At 40.3% G+C, this 22,082-nt stretch overlaps 1 protein-coding gene across 1 annotated transcript in view; it reads left to right on the top strand.

Moving 5' to 3' along the window:
* Positions 1–10,156: 10,156 nt before the first annotated feature.
* grb10a (growth factor receptor-bound protein 10a) overlaps positions 10,157–22,082 on the top strand; it is a 69,296-nt gene continuing 57,370 nt past the window's right edge. The window contains exon 1 of the mRNA XM_072675745.1: positions 10,157–10,275. The gene's annotated coding sequence lies outside the window, so the exon portion shown is untranslated. The remainder of the gene's footprint in view (positions 10,276–22,082) is intronic.

Below are 22,082 nucleotides of genomic sequence, written 5' to 3'. Positions count from 1 at the left end.
ACTCCTATGTTTATTTCTGACAAACAAGCAACAAGAGACTGCAGAGCTACAGAAGTTCAGATCCATATTACATTTTTACAATACTTATTACAATATTTATTTTAAAATTTGTTTTGCATTAACTGCCAGCCACATTTGCACAAATTGCAAGGTCAAGCACTGTTGACACTTGTAATGTGCAAACACGTGTCAGCTCCAGCACTGGCTTACCTGAGAGTTATACATCTGGCAATGTGGCCATCAGGGGAACTGATGTCATGAGAATGTTCAAGGTGACAACATGAAAGGTCTCTTTTACTCAAACTGGTCAGTTTGCTCAGCTCCTTTAGTTTGGTCAAGGTAAGTGTGTTTGTGCTACCAGAGAGGGGCGCTATTGCCCATTACGTAATTGAATGAAGGGTCTGCACTGAAAACAAGTGAACTTATTTGCTGCTAACATAATTAAGTTAATATACAGTAAATATATTGCATAAAGACTTTGTTAGAAATATACACAAAAAGACATTAATGGTGCTGTTGTGACAGATTTCAGTGCATTTTATTAATGGGGAACTGATTTATATGATTGAACATATACTAGTATTCTGTACTATTTTATAGAATACTTTTTTATGGCAATAATGGTTTATTTTTTAGACAATATAAGTTAACCTGGCTGGTACCTGTGAATACTCCTTATTAGACATGTTCATTTGCCATCAATTTTGCATAGGAATTCCTTTTTTCCTGCCTTTAAGGCCTAATTAAGGTCAAATTGGCAAACATAAGCACATTTTAAATGTCAATTTTACTAAAAGTGAAACACTTTTAAATAAATCATTGATTTCAAGTTTAGTCTAAAAAAAATGTTAAGTGTGACTGTTCATTTGTAAGTAAAGAAGCACATAGATTCTGATGTTCATATTTCCTTTGTAATTTACTATGTACGTTTTATTTCTTTTTCTTAAAACCTACATTAAGTAAAATGTTATTTTGTCCAAAAATAACTTGTGTAAGACCTCTGCAGTGGACTATGTTATTACCATTCATGACACACATCATAAATCCTTTGTGCAAATGTTTGAAATGATTTAAATAACTATGTATTACGCGCCCGGTTATGCCTAAACTGGCATACTACTAGTGTGATACTGGTTTGTTTACATGGTCAAAAATCCTTTTAATTCATCATTTTGACACATATGCATATGATAGAGTACTGCTAAGTTTCATTTATCTTTGCATAAAAATCCAGTGAGCAAACATGAAATGCTTCAAGACAGATTCATCTTCTTTTACTAAATGATGGTGGACAAACATGTGTTGTTGCAGTGTTACAAGTTCATGTTTCAGAGAAGAGGGTCAGCATGACCTGGTACAGCCTGGAACACAATAAGAGCCATCTGGGAGCAGAAAAATAACAATGACCTCCCACTCTGCATGAGAGTTCACACACAGTCATACACCCACGTGCTTACTGATAACCTCTGAGAAATGTAGAGAAACATGGGAGGGAAGGCCTGTAGATATCGCTGCACAGAAGAAGGGTCAGGTCAGGAATGATAGTTTCTGGAAAACTAAAGCATGTGATTCGTCTGCCACACAAAACACACACACATGCACACACACACTGCCCTGACATTTTATGCACATTCAAATGTACATAAGGTTAAAAATGAAGCATTGGATTTATATTTTTAAGATCATTTTTTTAAATTGTCATCAACAGTTTACAAATGACTAAAAAAGAAATGTGCCAAAAGGTTTGGACACCCTGCATTCCAGTGCTTGTTTGGGTTTTTTTTCCACCATTCTGTCTCTGACCAGAAAAAGTCTTGTAGTTCTGTAAAATTCTTTGACCACCTTGAATGCTCTGCTCTTCTGATGTCTATCCACATATTTTCAATGATGTTTAGGTCAGGGGAGTGTGAAGGTCATGGCACAACTTTTAGCTTGCACCACTTTAGGTCATCCACTGTGGATTTTAAGTTATCCTCTTGTTGTCTACAGCTTTTTACAGATGGTGTGATGTTTGCTTTCAGAATGTACTGGTATTTCATTAAATCCATTTATTTCTATACTATAGTAAAATGTTCCCTGTGCCACAGGCTGCAACACAACCCCAAATCAACAAAACCCCAAATACAACAAAACATGCTTTTTGTCATTGCAGCCAAAACATCTATTCTAGTAGATTCCAGCAGTAATTTCAGTCTATAAGACTTGATTCCAAAATGCTTTTAGCTTGTTTTGATGTTCCTTTGTAAAATTCTAATGCTGCATTTTGTGGTGAGGACATAGGGGTGGTTTTCTTCTGATTCTCTTCATATACAGTTACAATCAAAACTATTTATCCCTCTTTGCAAATTAGGTTTACTGGCAAATTTATTAGCTATTAGCTGTTTGCAATAAACCAGTCACACAAGAACAGTTTAAATAGCTCAACACAACTAATACAATAAGTGCTTTTTCCTAATTCAACACAGAGTGCTACTTTTAATGACTAATGAAGTGAATAGAATCCCTCCTTAGAGCACACATTTGCAAATCAGGAGGAAAAGCAAGGGCTTTGTTATTTGCATCAGGTATGCTTAAGATAAAACACACCAAATACCTGGACTGACTCAGGGTTTGCTGATTGTGACATTTGATTGCATGTTAGAAATATGAGCAAGTCAAAAGAGTTGTCCGAAAAGTTCAGAGAAGATATTACTGCCTTGCACAAACAAGGAAAACGATACAGAAAGAAACCAAATCACTGAATGTTTCTACAGATCCAGCTGGAAGCAGAGTTCAAAAGTCAAAAGTTAAATGAACACTGGCTACACTACCTGGATGTGGCAGAAAAAGGAAGCTATCACTGGCTGCTACCAGATTCCTGAAGAGGCACATGTTCAAAAACCCCCTGAGTGGCTACAAAAGACCCGCAGCAAGATTTGGTGGCAGCAGACGCTGAGGTTTCAGTTTGCACAGTAAGGTGCATTCTAAACACTAAAGGTCTCCGTGCTTGTGCATGTCTACTGACCCAAAAGCACAAGAACAGTTTGTTCCAATCTGCTCAAAACCATATAAATAAGCCACAGAATTTTTTTTAGAATTCTGTTCTGTGGAGCAATGAAACAAACTGGAACTTTGGATCAGCGGTGTGTCTGGAGGAGAAAGAATAAAGCGTACACTGAGAAGAACACCCTGCCTAGAGTGAAGCATGATGGTGGCTCTGTGATGCCCTGGGACTGCTTTGCTTCCTCTGGCACTGGAAACAAGATAGATTCAATCAAGTCATAGGAGAAAACATCACACCTTCTGTGAGGAAGCTGAAGTATGCGAGTCACTGGACCTTCCAACAGGACAGTGATCCCATACCTTAAGCATACCTCAAGCATAAGTCCACCAAGGCTTGGTTTTTTTAGAAGATGTCCTGGAAAGTTCTGGAGTGGCTATCACAGTCCCCATGAACCCCATGGAAAATCTTTGATGGGAAAAAAGGCGGTTGCAGCAGAAGACCCAAAAATATTCGTAAACTGGATACCATTGTCCATGAGGAATTCTCTGATTTCTGAGGAAAGATGCCAGAAGCTGGTGTCTGGCTATACACCACATTTGCAGCAGCTTAAAACAGCAAAAGAAAGTCACCATATAAAACTTTGGAATTTGCATCATTATACATTTTCTAATGATTATTGTGAACAAACCATAGTACTAACAAGCTAAATAAAGTCTGAGACCTTGTTAAACATTATCCAAGAGCGCAAATCTCTTTGGGACCTTTCAGGGTGTTTCTTTCTTTTATTGTTTTTTACTGTAAATGTTTTACTGTAAATGTACAAAACAAAAATTATTCACGAGTTTTGCTTAAAATGTAGAAATGGATGTTATGTCATTATTGAAGCAAGAGAATGTAGCAATTTCATCCTAAAATAGCAGCTTCTAAATTGTAATAGGGAGAATGGCATCTCTGTCATTACCACGCAAGGCTGACCACTGCCCTATGTTGGTGGAGCTACACAAGACCTTTAGCAAGAACTGTGTAACGCTGTATAACCAGAGTCATATTTGTGCAAAATCCTTTAATATCAACCTACCCTACTTTAATACTATTCACCTGTTTACACATTGCTACAGCATTTGAAGAACAACTGAAGAACACCTTTTGTCTTTTTGTAACCTATTCTGTTTCTCATTAGTTAAGTGCAATGCTTGTCATGCTTTAGTCTCACAGAATACTGTTATTTAAAATGTGAAAGACAAGCTATAAATAACTCACACAGTTAGGAGCTGCAGCTATTTGATACTCAAAGTGAACAGAGACTGGAACAAGCTGTAGCTTCTTAGTCAGAGTTAATACTAAAGCTGAATTCCATTGTTTTGAAGTAGGATCATAGCCATATGAAGTAAACTAAGACCTGATAAATCACTAATCATTTCTCCCAAACTGCAAAAGCATTATTTTAACTGGAGGCCTGGTTCACTAATGACTTCTCTGTGTTGGTTTATGCACCATATTAATTCATTTTGCTTTTTATTTCTTATAGTTTAACTGGCTGCTTTTGTTACTGTGCTTTTAAGACTGATATATGAAAATGACCATCTATTCTGTTTAGCTGCCCTGTATTGGCATATGTGGACTATAAGTGTTAAGGTAATACATCAAATTACGTTTTAATACATCCTGGAATATGTGATCTCTGCAAAGAAAATCTGCAAGAAAACAGCACCAGGGTCACCGAAGCTTGAACCCACAACCTCAGGCCTCTTGAGCTGAGCAGCGTACACAAACCGCTTTACCACCGTGCAGCTGAGGCCACAGCAGACTGCTATACCAGCTTTTAGCTAAATGTCTCAGCCGACACCGCATTACTGCTATGCAGTAAGAGTGTGTATGTGAAATAAAGTTGTCTGAAAGGCTGTTATGAGCTTTACATTCATGTTTAATCTGGGCTTGCCATAAGTGTGTATAAGTTATTGCACATGGGAGCTAAAGATCAATTTGCCTTACCATTGTGGCATTCTGTTGAGCCTCCTGGCTGTTTAGATAATTTAAAGTGAAGACAATATAGAAATGTTGATATCAACAAAGATTTATGTAGATTTACGTAATTAATTTTGTTAATCTGACTCTTTCAAGTTCTCTGTCTAATATCCTGTCCAGCCACTTGCACCCTGTCCCCCCCCCCCCTTCTTTTCCACACTGCACCTTCACCCCTACTCCCACTGTGCATTTACCTCCTTCCTCTTGGGGTTCATATTCATGCATCAGGATCTGTGTGTTATGGGTTGGGGGGTGGGTGTTGTTAGGGGCTGTGTTGTTTTCTGTCCCCATATGTAACAATAAGCAGTTTTGCTATAGATTGGTTATTTTTTTAGTTTTCTAAGATTTTACGAAATATTAGAATCATGTTATATACAGTGCAAATCAGCAGAGTATATGATTGATATAAAGATATTACTGATGGTGAATATGATTAGCTACTGTAGTAACAAGGCCTTGTCATACATTTGTCCACATTGTGAAATTCCGACCATGAAAACCACAGAAATTAGTCTTGGAGGCTGGAATATCGGAAGGAATTTCCTTGTAAGTGAAAATGGAATTCCTGAACTGATTATTGCACAAATCGGTTTTCTCTTTTAGTAGTGCAGCAAAATGACTTGCAGGTGCAAGAGAGGCACTGTCAGAAAATGGGCTTGTGTTCTTTGTTTTCTTGGTACTTTATTCCGAAAGGCCAAGCCTAGCCAGACGGCATGCAGGGTGGTGCAAAGTCTGCCCGTAACAGGCCAAATCAAACAGCGGCGTGGTCTGCAGCTCTCCACTTCCATGGGCCTTGCGCCTCCGCCACCAGAAACAATGTTGGTTTGAAGGCTCCCGAGTTTCCCTCTGCCAGTCGCCAAAAAGAATGATAGGAATTCTGGGTTATTAGCAAGAAAAATATCATGTTCTGAGGATTAGAGAAACGGATAAAAAAAAAAAACTTTGATCTCCCAAAGAGTGACTTTCTCGTATGAAGCTGTGCATGCCACACGTTTCGGTCCCATAAAGTTCAACGGAGGGGGAAGGATTTTGGAGAGTGATCAGTTTCGGAATCGGCGCCCAGAAAGCAGAAAGCAACCTCTTTGTGTCCAAGCACACTATGTTCAGGGATTTTGAGCCACAGCACCGCTGCCTCATTATGTCCTGTGGCCTTGGCCAATGGCTGACTGGCGTTTTACAACTTGAAAAGAGGGATTATTTCTCATTGCACCCTCAGAGATTAGACTCCTAATTTAGGCAGCGATGCATGTTTACATTACATTTGATTGTTAGCTGGATTAGGTCTTTCAAACCTAATCAGCTTCCAGCTTGTGCTTCCAAAATGGCAAAAGGGCAATGGCAGGTTTTCAAGTGCTTGTATAAAGCTGAAAACCCGCTATTAAAGCTATAAAAGTAGGATCTGAAATACTTTCAAGGTCTCAGCTGCCAAAAATGAAAAAGAAAGTAAAACTATAATCAGCTTCGCACTGAGTGACAGTTTATTGACAATCTTTATTGTCAAAGCTGAGAAGAGATTCTACTTGCACAAATACAAAACTTCCTCAGAATGTCTGAGATGGAAAGCCATGAGTCACAGACCACCCCAAATTACTGGTAGGCACTCTGGCAGCGCTACTTTTGCGGTGTACCAATTTACGCATTTCAGAAAGTTGGAGAAGTGCAAATGTTTTGTCGTCAGCCCCTTGAACATGACGGATGTGTAATTTGTGTTTACAAGGGAGGTTAAGCCGGTGGCTCTGCACTGTGGTCATATCTTAAGTCGCTCACTTAAGGCTCTCTCTGATGTTCATGCCGGGTAAAAAAGACAAACCAAGGCCACAAAACATCTGGGCTCTTCAAACATTTTGTCAAGAGAAACCATCAGGAATTTGTACATAACATGGTTCCCCAGTTTTAGGAAACGAGTGTGTACATCTGCGGTTAACCTGCTTTCATTCGAGATTTTAAATGAACGTTGGACATTTCAGTACTGCGAAACCTCCAGTGGCATTTAGGGCTATTTTTCATTCGTCTGTTAAAATGAAAGTTATATATGAGCAGCCCATAGCACTGGCTTTTGAAGTTCTAAACTGGTCAAATAAACAAATAAAAAAGACAAATGCTCTAAAAGTCTCCATCAAGTCTCCTTCAAGCGGCCGTCTACAAATGCCAGCAGTTTTGCCAAGCAGACGGAGATGCTATCTTCATCTTCGTCATTGTGCAATACTTTTGACAGTGTTGAATATCAGCTCATTTGTCTTGAGCGAGTGTAACATGATCGCCGCTTCTGGAATGTCTCGCCAGGTTTGGCTGAGGGCCACACTTCATAGGATGACTGTGGACCCACACACTTCTCCTATGCACGTCTCCCCCCACACCCCCCCAACCTCCTCCCCTTTTCAGATCCTGTCAAGACCAAGAGTCCACAGCTCTTGGAACTGCTGGCACAGTGGCTGCCAAGGAATTCTTGCCGAGTGAGACGTCCAATCCAAAGCGTGACGCTTCAGATTCCTGGTAGAGAGGAGCGCCTGAGACCAATTCAGCGTTGTGAAGCACAGCTTTTGAGACAGCAGATGTTTGTGTAACTTGACTGCATGGTGATCCTGTCTGTGTCTTAAATCTTATACTGTATGGGGATGGGAAGTGAGGTTAAGTCCTGGTGTTCAAGGCCATAAGGGGGTTAAATAGGGAGGGGTGCCACAAATTTGCTAAATGTAAAGATTGTGAAGTTGTGGTGAATAATTGCCCATAATTCCTAATGTTTTACACAATAAGTAAACTTTTGTCTGCATTAGTGGCATTCGTTTGTAGAGTCTCGAGTTTACAGACATATACAAGCATTGGCAATAGAACGGGACACTCTGGAGCAGCTGCACATAAGTCCCCATGCCCAATGCCAAGCGTTGACTACAGGGTTATAAAGAACCCCAGAATTGACATGCTTAGCAGTGGAGCTGTGTTCTCTGCAGCGAACATTATACAGTATTTTTGGGATGAGTTGGAGAGGTGTCCGTGATCCAGAAATTATTGTTCAGCAATAGTACCTGATCTTGATAATGCATTTGTTGATTTGTTGAATTTGCTGAATGTAACCAAATACCCACGGCAATGTTGAACACAATTTCGAACAAAAGAAATGAATTTACATGACTAAGCCAAAAAAATAAGTTTAAAAATGACACAGAATGAAAAGAAGTGCATAAAAGCTTGGGTATAGTTTATTATAGTATTTGTATGCATAAGTATCTGTGAGTTTGTTAGTATGGGCAGGTTTTTAACTGCACATTGCACACTGAACATTTGATGAAGTCCATTGGAAATAACAGTACATATTTAGGGTATATAATGAAACTTGTGAAGCTTAATTTTCTCTGCACAATTTGAACAAGTAGTTTTTTTAAGCACTTTAAGCTACTACTTTTCTTAAACCGCAACCCCACCCTTTTCACCCCTTTGGACTATTGTGATTACATCACCTTAAAGTCTGAATCTACACTTTAATGCCATTTCAGATTACACACCTATGATGAAATCCCCAACAAAACAAACTAAACAAACACAGAGCCATTATAAGATTATTTCAAGCTGTTTATATTTATAGTTGCCTGTTGCTGAAAAACATCTTAGTACTCTCTAGGCCAGAGGTCACCAGTCTTATCCACCAGAGATCAGTGGGACTGCAGATTGTCCTTCCAATCAAGCAGAAGCAGCAATCCTGCTCCTTCTGCATGGACTGGATTAAAGGGTAGGACAGTGGTTCGCAATCCTAGTGTTGGGGACTCTATAGTTTGCACATTTTGTGCTCTGCCTTCCTGAATCAGCACAAAATGAACTGTGAGTTGAATCAGGTGTTCTATATGAAGGAAAAGCATTATGCACAGTGCGGGTTCTCCCAGACTAGGATTGGGAACCACTAGTCTGGTAGTGTGCAGAGCAGTGTTTAAAAGTTACATTTACATTTACATTTAAGGCATTTAGGAGACACTCTTATCCAGAGCGACTTACAAAAGTGCTCTAAGTTTAGACACTACTAAACACAAGTCAATAAGGTGACCACTCTGCTATTCGCCCAAGTACTCTCGGAAGAGGAGGGTCTTCAGATACCATACCATTAGCCATATTGGGGTTCTACCAGGTCTTGAATGGTTGTTAGGAGTCCCATTTTCTGTACATTGTTTAATAGTTTTGTAAAGTCCAGTTCCAAAGGTCATCACACATAGCTCTAAAAAAAATAGTACTTGGAGACTATGACTAGGACTTGATACCAAATATGGTAATAATATATGGTTAACATGTAAACAGTTGTTTGGGGTGCTTTGGTGCGAAATGCTCTTTAATAAAAAAAAAAGTGACATGTGGAATACGTGCAGGTCAAAACGGGTTCAATCAAGTATCAGTGAATCCTAGAAGAAAACATCTTGCCTTCTGTAAGGAAGCTAAAGCTTGCGAGTCATTGGGCCTTCCAACAGGACACGTATCACAAGCATACCTCAAAGTCCACCATGGCTTGGTTTGGGTGGTTCAGTGTAAAATGTAACAGAAATTGACTGAGTAGGATTTGTAGTGAAATTAAATGTTCCAGATGTAAATAAAGAATGAGTGCTTCAGTAAAAAAAAATGCTGTGTTCTAGACAGCAATTTACCAAGACTATTGCTCACAGTGGTGGTCAATAAAACCAGACGTCCAGAGTGTTTAATGCCTATAAAAGCAAGATCATAAAAAAGTGATCAAGTTGTAATAACTATGCTGTCTGATGTCTAAAGTTTTTTATTTTGGTTATAGTTTCATAAAAAGTAAAGTGTACCTTCCATTCCATTCAGGGTGGAGTGGTACATGCTGGGCGTTGCAAGGCAAAATAGTCCATGAAGAAAATGTGACTTTTTGGACTAAGCACTATTTTAGCATTATCAACACTATATATATATATATATATATATATATATATATATATATATATATATATATATATAAACTTATTATTAAAATATAAAAAACTACATTAAAAAACATACAATAATAAGTACACCTACCACCAATCACCCACTCATGTTTACAAAACATTTGAAGGGGATTGTGTGGGTGGGCGTGGGGGTTAAAGGAGGCGGATACGTAGCGGTGAAGGTGGAGGAGTGGGCGGGCATGGAGGAGACTACTCGGTCCTCGTGGGCTCGGAGGGTTTGGAGGAGTCAGCTGAGTCGTGATTTTTCCATGCGGACGGTGACAGCTCCGCGCTGACGCACGCAGGGATTTGCCGCTTGCCCCCTCACGAAGACCCCCTGCTCTGAAGGTGAGTCTGGAAGTGTGGAGCGCGTGGCTGCTGTGTCCCTCAAACTGTGCAGAAGACACGACGCCCACCCCTGTCTGCTAGCGGTGTGCTTTGCCTGCATGTCGACTGTCCTTTTTTTTTTTTTTTTTTTTATCTGACTGTTAAGAGGAGTTGCTTCACGTCTGAGTGAGGTGAAGCGAGTTAACCTGGACAACAGTTTGGGGGTTAGGCTAACAGTTGTTTTGGATGAAAAGGCGAGCAGATGGATGTAGCTACTTATGTAACACTGCAAGTCTAACGCGCCTCTTCCAGCGTTGTTGGAAGTTTAGTATCGCGGTAACTGCCTTCGCCTTCCTGTGTTTACAAACACGCTTTAGGATGCGGCGTATTTTTAGCCACCTTCCTAGTTTTGGTTTAGCAGGACTGCTGCTGCTGCTGCTGCTGCTGCCTGCTAGGAACAACGTGTAGCTAACATGTTCAGTGTGCTCATAGCCAGCGTTTTTCACACTGCCCAGCCCTCAGTCCGTGTCTGTGTGGCCACACGTAGGCTCCTGTTCTCCTGTTCGCTCTCTCTACCACCTGAAGCGTTCTCCAGGGCTGGCCGTGCTGTAGAGCTGGGCAAAGAAGACTACAAGCGCCACGTTTCTCCCACGTTTACTTGTTGTCTGTTGTGGCAGCTTGCTGCTGGTCGATCTTGATGATAAAGCTCTGATGGCAGAACAGATGAGGGACTGTGTAGCCTGTGTGCAGAAGAGAAGAGAAGAGAAGAGGCCACATGAGCCAAGTGCTCCCCTGAGGAAAGTGATATTGGTGTGAAATACGAGGCTGAGGACACCTTGGCGACTCAGCAAGTTTGCCAGGACTGTGAGGGACCGTGTGGGGATAGGACCTCAAGCCTGCGCAGTCGTTTGTGTGCGTTAAAGGCCTCACAAAAAGAAAGTTTCACTGTATTGGAATACAGGAGTGTTTCAGAGGTTTCAGCATAACATTCGCCCGCCAGCACATAATCTATTAGAAGCGTATTAAAACATTGGCACATTTACATACATCCATCAGCCATAACATTTTAAAGCCACCTGCTGGCACTACCCTCCTATTCAGCCTACAGCAGTCTAGTCTAGCCCCACCCATTCAGGATGAAGCTATAAGCAGCGTAGGCTGCACCTCCCAGCCGCTGCACTAGCCACCTGCTGGCCCAGCCTTCTATTCCGCCTACAGCAGCGTAGCCCCACCCATTCAGGGTGAAGCTCAGGATGAAGTTCTTTGTGTATATGCAACACTGGGGAAATAAAGGATAAAAACAGCACCGTGACAATGTCATAAAAAATTTTTTTAATTTGAATACATTTACTAAATGGAACTAAATGAAAAACAAAAACAAGTTGTGCGCAACAACTGGAAGAGGTGGGACCTTTCCGGTGAGGTCACCACGCAGCCTGGCTAGACTGTTCCATTTGTAAAGGGGAGTTTTCATAGGACAGTCCTACCAAAGGTCCGCCCTACCTTACATTGTTCAGTATTAGAGGCACAGTAACAAAGAACCTTGGTGCATTAACCTTTTCGACATTCATTTTGCAGAATTAGAAACTGATTGATTAGTAGCTGTAAGGTCTATAAGTATTTTGATAGTGGCAACCCTTTTTACATAACACCTGCAGTTTCACAAGATTCACATCACTGATACCACTCGAGCAGAAAGGTTATAGATGAAGTCTACCCAGTTCTGGATCAAGATTCCTTAGACCAATGAAGCCAAGGTTATTCTGAATATGGAGAAGGAAGGGAAGGGCACATAAGACATGCCACATCATCTGTCAAACATGATGGAGGCACTGTTAAGTTGGTCCAGTTATGTATGCCTGCGGAAATTAAGGAACTGTATAATACAAATGACTGTAATTCATAACGTTTATGCTGTATATTTGATAAGAATTAACCCTTGAATTAAAGGTGAAAATGTAGTTACAAAACTATTGGCACTGTCCAAATACTTTTGGACCTGACTGCATGTTACAAGTACTCCTAGATGGACATTCAAACAGTCAGCATTGGTTTTCTGAATATTGGTTCAGTCCTGTGTTTTCCAGTGGTGAAGTTCTGTTTACTGTGTAATTTAGTTCTATGTACAGCCAGAAAGGCAGCCGCAGTGTATCCCCCAAGGCTTTAGGGAGGGAAAAATATATAAAGCATATGTTTTGGCATAGCCCCAGTCCTCATAAGATACATTGACACCCTTTTCCTCAGCAATATGTCCAGTCAGCAGATTTTAGGGCTGTGATTTGGGTAGATCTTATATGTTGTTTCTGGGGGGAGTCAGTGGTGGTGTTGGGCGGGAAGCTTTCAAACAATGGGCCTGCCGAATGCTAGTTAAAATTTTAATGGGCATGTTCAGACATACATTCTCTGTCTCTCTCCCTCTTGCACTCACTGACTCTCGCTGTCCTGATCTCGCACTCAAATGTTCTCTCTCACTCTCTCAAGGTCTGCCTAACCATCTGTGTTTCCGCACTCTCTTCATATCCACATAGCAGTGAGCTGGCAGTGTTTCTAAACACAAGGCAATGAAGCAACACAGCAGTCCTTAATTGCTGCCTCCAGGGCTGGGGATCAGTCTGATGTCAGTCCGGTTCGTAATCTTCTGTGCCGTATTCTGTTTAAAAAGGGGCTTGAGAGAAACTCTATGCACGTTATCAAATGTCTATGTTAACGCGCCCTGTTTCAGAGGCTACGTCGGAATCCGCCGCTCTTGGGTGCCAATCTTCAGACCTGTTCTCTGTAAATATTTAGGCTGGATTCGTAGGTGCTGATCTTTGATAAAAGTTGTTAGGCTTGGTCAGAGAGTGTCATGACAGCTTTCTGTTTGGGACAAAAGATATGCAGACCATGTGACATTACATGCTGCCAACTGATACAAAACAGCTGCTTGCTCTCACCTAGCGGCCTTAAAAGCGCCCACGAGATTGATTAGTGAGTGAGCGAGGGAGAGCAGTTGGGGAGTATATGGGCTAGAGGTGAAACGGTTGCTGGTTTCACTGTAAAAATCATGATGGTTAGTATTAGAAAATGTAGTCATTATTAAAACCGCGGTCGACTATTAGGCTTTAAAAAACTCACGTTTAAATACTGTATGCCGTGAACCGGAAGTTAGCACTAGTTTCCCGGACGTAGCCATGCAGCACGCAACGTGGGTACATTTTGTGTGAGGGGAAACATGGCAGAATGCAGTGACGACGCTTCAGGGATTTTTCTGCATTCTAAGAGGACTTCAGGATGGAGGAAATGTCATGATTTGTCTGTTTAACTTGCGAATAGCTTGACGCTGTAAAAACTATTTAAACCAGACATGATTTTGAGGAATGTTGTGGAGTTGTTCGTAGGCCTGTCACTATAATTGGTAACAACCCGGCATACAGTAGTTGGACTTGATAATTTTAGCTGACCTCAATATTGCCAGGTGTGTTTACTTGTGTGTATTTTAGCCAGTCACGCTATTCTGTTGGAGAATGAGTCCGTAAGCAGGCCGCGACACATCTATTGTGTAGGGGAAAAAAAATCACAGTGTGCGTCAATGCATCGATAATGACGCCTTTGTCACTGAGCTCTGAGTTAGCCAGTGTTAAGGCAATGTAGATACGGCAGCAAGTGTGTGACTTTGGGTAGCCAGCCTCGACTGTTTGTTCATCTGCCTTAACTAAAGCCATAGCAGTTAGTGGCGCAGGTGTCTGGCTGACTAGCTAACGTAAGCTAATCTACACTGAACCACCCTCCTGCCTAACAGGACACAACTGCCATGTTTAAATGAGCTCTTTATCGTCTTGTGAACATCAGTACATCAGAACATCAGAGATGCGAAACGGGTAGCGACAGCCTCAATACTCACAGAGCGGCCTGCGACAGGTAGTGGTGTAACGTGGTGTAGCGTTTATTCATGTTTTATTTATTTAGGATATTTGGAACTGGAATATATATATAAAAAAATGTCTTATTATTCATTCATTCGGACTGCGTCATTAAACTATTATATTAGCATTATTTTATTGACATTCAGTGATGGTCTTACAATGACAATAATATCTTTTATTATAATTATTTCTGGGACCGTATAAACAGGCCTGTTCATGCCACGGGATAGAATTTGTTTAGGAGGACAGAATGAAATGTGAACTGAAACTAGCGCTTATAACACACATTACTGTGGAGCTGTGTCTCCAGAAACAGCTCTGACTGAGTTAACAGACACACAAGCTCTCCATTCTCCCTTCACGTTAACACTAGTCTGCAGTGTTTACTCTTTCTGAGGAGAAGAGTCTATCAGCCCAATCTCAAATTACTCCATATTCCCTACATAGTGCATTACTTTTAACACACTTAAAACATACTTTTTACAATCATTAAACAATGAATAAATGTTCTATTGAAAAAGGCCTAACCAGACAGGGCCTCAGGAGAGTAAACGCTGTGCATGCTGCCTTTTGGAAAAGTGGAGTTTCGCCTATGAAACTTTTCTGCGCACAGCTTTGATGCATGTTAACTTTAAGTTAAGTTTAAGTTTTGATCTGCTTTTCAAGACACAACTCGACAGATGATGACACTGCATAGACACGGTACCCGTGGCTTACAGCATGCAGACTATGGGGGGTTTTGGCTGCATGTTTCCCAGGTCACTGTTTTACAGCACCACCATGCCACTAAGTGGCAATGCAGCAAATGACAAAAATCCACAAAGTACGACGCTGTCCAGCTAACATGTTCATGTGGGGCCTGTATAGGTAGTCCAACTGGGACCCTGAAAGTTTCGTCCTTGGGTTCCACGTTGGCCCCACATATGGTTCATCATCAGTGTCCATAATGGCACCAGAAGGCACATGTTGGAGTTTTGTTGCGAGCTGGAACCAAAAGTGTTTTTTCAAAGATCTGACTTGAAGAACCCTTTTAAGCAGCCTTATTTTTAAAGTGTATTTGATATTACACATAATTGAAAGCTACCCGTCAGTAATGTGAAATGTGGTTAATGTTGTTTTTATTCTCACTCCACAAAACCTGGCATTCTTGATGGCATTTTATTTTTTATAAATAAAATTGGCACTGGTGTGCTTCAGTTGTACGCACAAGGCTGGTAGTGGTAATAATGCTATCATAGTGGTAGTATCTCACAGTATAGCACAACCTCCAGTGTATTATTGCGAGTATACCCCAGTTTTATTCCTGAAATTTATTATAAGATATTGAAACAACAAAACTGATTGGCAAGGAAAATGTTTATTTTCACACAAAGAAAAAATAATAGGTTCAATCGATAAGCAAGCAGTGCTGCATTTAAATGCTGAGGAAGGGTCATCCAGCTGTCTGTGCTGTATGGATTAAGTTCTCCTTCATTTCCCCTCATTTGTTTTTGGCTAATTTAACTGTATTTTGATGACAGCTGCTTCGACCACAGTGCTTTTTGTAAATGTGGTCACTGAACTGTTTAATATGATGCACCTTCTATATCAGACTCGTCATCAAATCAAATCTTAACCAAACTGAATACAACATGAAAGAATTGAGATTGGTCAGTGTTGCAATTTTTTCCCACCAGCTTTTAACAAAACACCACGTGATGTCTTTGGGAGGAAGGCTGTTGTCAAGAGCCTGTAGCATCAATTCCATAAAAATATCCAGCATTTGGTGTTTTGCTGATGATTATTTCATTTATCATTTATTCACCATGGTGTCCATGGTAACCGGTCTTTGTCCAGGCTGTGAAGCTTTGTAGTTTCCCCTTATTTGTTTAGTCTCTCTTTCATGCAGTGTGTGTGGTCACTGGGGTGGTCTATAGAAGATCTACTTTGACCCGATTTTGAGGTGGTAGAACACACACACACACACACACACACACACACACACACACACACATCTCTCTCCTGCCTCTTGCTGACCGAGTGCCAGTCCGTCTCGGGGCACTAACTCTTTTGATCTGCACACCATTCCACTGCCAGGGACCCCAAATACCATCAACAGAGTATAATGCAAAACTTTACTCCATTGTACACAGCAGAACAGTTCTGGTAAGTTATACAACATTATAAACTCTGCATGTAGATGGACAACTGTAAGTACCAGTGTCTTATCTCTGCAACATCAGTAATTCTGGTTTCACCCTTCAATTCTGACAATAAAAAAAAAATACTCATCATCATTAATAACATGAATTTTTTTATTTTTTTTTTTACAAGTAAACATGCCCACGGTTATCAAAACAACCTAACTACTGCATTGGAATATACATAGATCAGTCATAACATTAAAATCACCTGACTGATGTTTGGTAGGTCCCTCTCATGAAGCCAAAACAGCTCTGACCCGGTGAGGTATGGAGTCCACAGGACCTCTTAAAGTGTGGCACCAAGGTGTAGCAGCAGGTCCTGTTTTCCAGCCCATCCCACAGATACTTTATTGAATTCAGATCTTGGGAATTTGGAGGCCAAGTAATCATCTTGAACACTTGTTCCTCAAACAGGTGCATTATCCTGCTGAAAGAGGCCCCTGCCTTTAGGGATGTGCACAGACCTGGTCGGCCACATGATTGCCCATGCTGACCCCTGTCCACCGGCAGAAATGCCTACAACTGTTGCTCACCTGCCAGTTGTAGGCATTTCTGCCGGTGGACAGGGGTCAGCATGGGCATTATATGCAATGCAATGTGTGTTTGGACACCTTTTTATCATAGCAAGCGTTTTCAACAAGTGCTACAGTAGCTCTTCTGTGGGATTGCCTTGAGCATCAGTGAAGCACTTTTGGTAGTTACTAACCACGTCATACTGGGTACACCCCACAAGACCTGCTGTTTTGGAGATGATCTGACCCATTCATCTAACCATCACAAATTTGGACCTTTACGCATTTCTATTTTTCTTGGTTCCAACACCTCAACTTCAAGAACTGACTCTTCTAATATATTCCATAACAAGATAATCAGAGTTATTCAGTTTTTAATGTCATGTCAGATAAGTATTCAGAACTTTCAGCCAGTTTTTACTGTTCTTTTTACATAAAAAAAAAAAACATTTGCAGATGAGTGTTTGTAAGCATTTGCCAACACGCATACCAGTTTGCACATACCAGAAATGCACCAGACTCTCTGCCAACCGGCAGAAGTCTGGCTTGTGATACTAGGTGCGACAGGGTGTAAGCCTCAGGCATTTAAGGGGCCACTGAACAAACTGACCTCTCTCTGCTCTACTCCTCCCCCTATTCTTTACACACATACTCATGTACACAGACTCTTGGGGCCCAGGCACTCATCTGACAAAGATGAACTATTGTACTACCAACTAAGGCCCGGTTGATGACCACTTGTTTGGGCTGTGCTTTCATGTAAGGTGCACACTGGTAACATCAACCATAGCTACGTGATACCCAGCTGGTTAGCTTAGCTCCTCCATAATTTGTGGCTCTCGGGAGGATCAGTTTTGATTCAGAACATCAGTTCTTTCTGCTGTGTTGTGCTGTTTAGGTCCTCAGTGTCAACCAGGGGGCCGACTGATGTCAGTTGCCTAAAAATATCAGATTTGTTCTGCAAATTAATCTGTGATCCTAGTACTGATATTTATGTTTTAATACTGTAATTAATCTCTGACATGCAACATAAGCAATACATTATGAAGATTTTTGAACAAACATTGAAATATTATCGTTAGTAAAGCACTGTTTCAACAAAACATTGAAGCCTATTATGACCATGTTAAACTTGGCCAGTAATATTACTTGACCTTTTAAAGCTACTTAATTGGAATTTTGTTAATAAAGAATAATAAAGTAGTGTCAATAGCCATAATAATAAAGCAAGTCATGTTGGGGTTGCCCAGATACTGGAATTTGAAACTACAATACAATACTAAGTATCGATATTCAGTATCTGCAGTAATTGCCCACCTGTAAAGAAAAAACATTATTAATGTTGAAATCTTTCACAGCCTGATGTAGCCAGTCGGTTCTAAGTGAATCCACAACTTTCCAGCTCAACATTTATTTTTGGGATACATGCCAACCCAAGAAGAAGAAGAGTCCCAAAAAGTAAACTATATAATGACTTAATGGATTGTTGTATTCATTAGGTTTTGTATGCTTCTTCCTTTGGTCATTGAATCACTTGGGAATCAAGTATTGTTTTGTGCCCATATTTTAAAAATATGGGGCCATTACATTTTGTTGATTGTAATATTTAAAAAAGAACTCTGGACTGTCATTGTTTTGCATGATCTACAGTAGGGGTGCAATGACTAAAATCGACACATTTTGTTGCCAACCCATTTAGTAATCGATTAGTTGTGACCTCATGGCAACTATACTTGGTTCGGGGGGCACGTAAACCACGGATTAATCACCAAAGATTTGGAAAACAGTGTGAGGCATGGGAGTTTTACATGGACAGAGGCTGTGTAAAAAGTTGTAAATGAGGAGAACGGTCACTCGTTAAACTAGGAATGGGAGTTCTCGTAACTCTCAACATGGCATTTGTTTATACATAAAGTCCTGCCCTTCAACAATAAAAGCCAATCCACTTGTTGGTCATGAGAGAAGAAGGGTCGACAAACTTGAAGCTAAAATTACTGTTTTGCTTTTGTTTCCCTTCTTTTTATGTTGCATCTCTGAAAAATTGAAAAATGGGGAAACTGGTTTAGTTTCATTATATTTTATTGCTGCTTGACATTTAGGCATTTATCTTCATTGCCAGCAAATGCATAACACTGCCTTAAGCTAAATTTAAATGCTGATGAATAAGACCTGTTTAGTAATTGAGAAATTCATAATCCAAATAATTAATCATTCGTTTCAATAATCAATAGATCGATCAACTATTGAAATGGTCAGAAGATTGACTCATGATTTCTAGTTTTCTTCCACTAGGGTTGGGCAATATGATGATATTTTATTGTATCGTGATGAATTTTGTTGATTGTTTTTTGTTTCGAGGATACTGTTAGTGCTTGAAGAACTGTGATCAACTGCACGTTTCATTACAAAGTGTAATTAGACTTGTTTAATTAGATGAAGCAGCAGCAGATATTGAATAAAAATCACTGTCTTAAGTACAGGGGAGTATCTGAATAGTAGTTTAAGAATTTGTCTACTGATGTGTTTAGTCTTTGATAACACGTATTGTGATAAATGTTGTGCATCATGAAGATGTATCGTAAGAGTATTTTTACCATTTTGCCATCCCTACTTCCAACACTCCTGTGCAGTTTAGTCGTTTTATACCCTATACTGTTACTTGGACAATTTGCTATCTTGCTCCCGAGTTCCCAAATTTGCCTGTTAAAAAATGATGAAAGTCTGAATGATTGTTTAAACATTTAGAGTTTGGTAAACATGTGAAATGCTTATCAGTGCTTATCATGGTTTTCTGCCAACTCAGCAAAAATCCCATCTGCTTTAAGCCTACAGCATGATAGGTAATGATGTAAACATAAGATATGTGTAGTGACCCATAATAAAAGACCAATTATCCAGACCCACATAACACATAGTAATACATCCAAGATGGCATTTTAGTTTAGGTGGTTTTCCGAGAGCATGCTAAATGAATTGCTCTTATGGATTTGGCAATATAGAGGCAGTATGGCTTTACGTAAGTGACAAATAACTTTGCAATGAGCAGCGCCAAAAGCTTCACATTCCACATAGATCGTGAGATCATAACATTCTACACATGTGTACCACATGTCTCGCCTGCATACAGAGCAGCCCAGCTGTAACCTTGGAAAGCTGGAACGCCGTCAGTCCTTCCAACATGCTTTACGCTCTGTTGTAACTCTGTACATATGTAAGGATGGGTGATGTTGCAATGGAGTTGTGCCACAGTAAGCTCTTCTGAGTAAGTTGTGGGGTATTGTTGTCAGTTTTCAACAACACTCAATAACAACATGTTTCACTACATCCAAATGATGTAGCTTCATATGAGCAACATTATGCAATGCTGGGAACTTGGAAAACTCACTTGTGGAAATATGCAATTGCAAGCAACTTGTAGGAGAAAATTATTGAATACATTGAACATGGCCTGAGCCTTGCACCCATGTGTGGATGAATCTCTGCAAATGTTAGTTTGGTGCTTTCATTACATTGCAAATCTCATAGGTACGAGCACAATTTGGCCTCTGTCGTATGGCAGCCCTAGCAGGAGTACTCTCTGCACATTGAGGAAAAAAATGGTTGTGCTGACCAATACAATCGTAGGTAAGATTGGCATTCAATGACATTTGTAAGACCTTTGCTAGCAGCATTATTCTGTGCTTAATAGTAGGACATTTCGTAAAGCAGCATTATGTAGCATTTTAACCTAAAAAATAACAGCTTTAAAAATTACTTTGATGCTTCAGACATCTAGGCTTGCCCTGCTGCTACTGCACTATGTAACTTTGGTGGAGCGTGTATGATAACTGTTCATTTTTGTAAAATCTTGTAATATTAGTCTGCCGCTTCAGTCCACATGCTTCTTCCACTTTCAGTGACAGGTCTGTATCTCTTGTTCCACAAGGGGCTGCTCAAAGCACAATTTGTTTTTACTGCAGTGGAGATAAAGTGAATGAGGTTCTCCAACTATAGATGGAGCTCAAAAGCAAAATCTGCCAATTCTCGCTGCTTCAGGAGCAATAGCTTAGCTGATTGACAATTACAGTGCTGCTGCTCGTATATATTTAGAAAATTTGGGTTCAACCCTAAAAAGAAAAAAAAAGCCATGCTGGGTTTTAGATCTTTATTTAAGCAATTATTTAGGCAAATCTGAGCCTAGATGCATTTTTGTCCAATAAGAAAGCAGGGGATTTGTATAGCAACAAGCTTCATTATGCTAGCTAATGGTGTCATGCACTACTTTGTCACTATAGTTTTATTAATACTGCATTGCAATTGGCTACTTGTGTTTAAATTGCATTCAGCTGGACCTTTTATACCTAAACTTGTGACATTGATTCATAAAAAATTCTTACTTTGTGAAAAAAACTGAAATCTGACTTGATAGTGTTTGGATAATCTAAGAAAAATCTTTCCAAAGACAAAGCTTTAAGGTTTCAGTTTCACATTATTGTTGGGCTCTAGACATTATGAGTTTGAATCCCAATGGTTTTCCGAAGCTTAACAGAGTGCAGCTTCAGTGAGTGAGTGAGTGAGTGAGTGAGTGAGTGAGTGAGTGAGTGAGTGAGTGAGTGAGTGAGTGAGTGAGTGAGTGAGTGAGTGAGTGAGTGAGTGAGTGAGTGAGTGAGTGAGTGAGTGAGTGAGTGAGTGAGTGAGTGAGTGAGTGAGTGAGTGAGTTTTTCGATATCTAGCTTGGCAATTAGCTATGTCTCGATGGCATTCAGTGATGGCACCTGCAGTATTTGGCACTGAAGCAGCAGTGACGTGTACAGGTGAAGGGATGTTTGGCGAAGTGTCCCCTTTCTGCTCTAAACGTTTAGAATGCTCACACCCCTTTTACCCTGGCCCTTCGACAACTTGATAGAACTGCACTTTCAGGAGGGGCTTAGGGCTTGCTTAGGGTGAGATTTGGGATAGGGCCATTGTATGTTATGAAATTGTCTTCATGTATTAAGACAAGTGTGCTGGGCATTGCATTCTTGTTGCAGTCTCAGCTAGTTAAACATGGTGATTGCATAACTCGACTAACTATAGTCTGCTTCTCTTGACTGGACATTACCATCCATCTCTAATTGAACTGCTGTTTGTGTGGGTGGATGTTGGAGGTGCTCGTGTATAAAAAGGAGAGGGCAAAAAGTTATGTATGCATGTGTGAAGGGGCTAGACGACTGTACAGATTTTAAAAAGAGAACAGGACCTTGAAATACCTC

This window comes from Salminus brasiliensis, chromosome 3 (assembly GCF_030463535.1).
Source record: "Salminus brasiliensis chromosome 3, fSalBra1.hap2, whole genome shotgun sequence".
In the NCBI taxonomy this organism is placed as follows: domain Eukaryota; kingdom Metazoa; phylum Chordata; class Actinopteri; order Characiformes; family Bryconidae; genus Salminus; species Salminus brasiliensis.
This window is presented reverse-complemented; position numbering and strand designations above follow the sequence as displayed.